The sequence below is a fragment of the Octopus bimaculoides genome, chromosome 13 (genome assembly GCF_001194135.2).
Source record: "Octopus bimaculoides isolate UCB-OBI-ISO-001 chromosome 13, ASM119413v2, whole genome shotgun sequence".
In the NCBI taxonomy this organism is placed as follows: Eukaryota; Metazoa; Mollusca; class Cephalopoda; order Octopoda; family Octopodidae; genus Octopus; species Octopus bimaculoides.
In genome coordinates, this window is record NC_068993.1 from 24,896,540 (window position 1) to 24,897,320 (window position 781).

Genomic DNA, 781 nt, shown 5'->3' on the forward strand with positions numbered 1-781 from the left:
GTTTTTTTTTTTTTTTTGTCTACTTCAGCTAGTCCTGCTTTATTCAACAATATTCCGAGAGAAATCACAGAAGAAATAGGCTCCATAAACTTTAAACAATCCGGGATATAGTAATGCAAGAAACAGCAGACAAACCACTGAAATCCGACTACATTTTGAGCAAAAACTCCCTACAAGAATGCCCATGATTGTCGGTTTCAATAGTTGGGGAAGGGGATAAATCGATTGATTATCTCGACCCCTGTGTTCAGCTGGTACTTATTTTATCGACCCCTGAAAGGATAATAGGCAGAGTCGACGGCGGACGAAATGCCGCAAAGCATTTTTCACGGCGTGCTACCGTTTCTACCAACTAGCCGCCTTAAGAAAGTCTATAATTGTTGAAGCTTACTCAGTGTGTAGTTCAGGTGTTAGACTCAGAATCGTTAGGTCACAAGTTCGTTTCATTGATTTGGATGATGCATTGTGTGTAGAACACATACTAACACTCCGCTTCATTTCAAGTTTCTTCAGTCAATTCAGCTGAAAATTTATTCCAGCGACAGCTGGGCCAGTAACCATACAACGAACTGGTTGAGAAAGTTGTACAGGCAGTCTCTTAAACCCAACCGAAACCAGGATGAAAACCGACTTAATGTGCATGTAAGCTCAAGTCAGATTACAAACACACATACGCACAGATGCACACACATGCACATGTCTATAAATTACACATACACTGAGATATATATATGTGTATGTGTTTGTGTGTGTATATATATATATATATATATATATATAT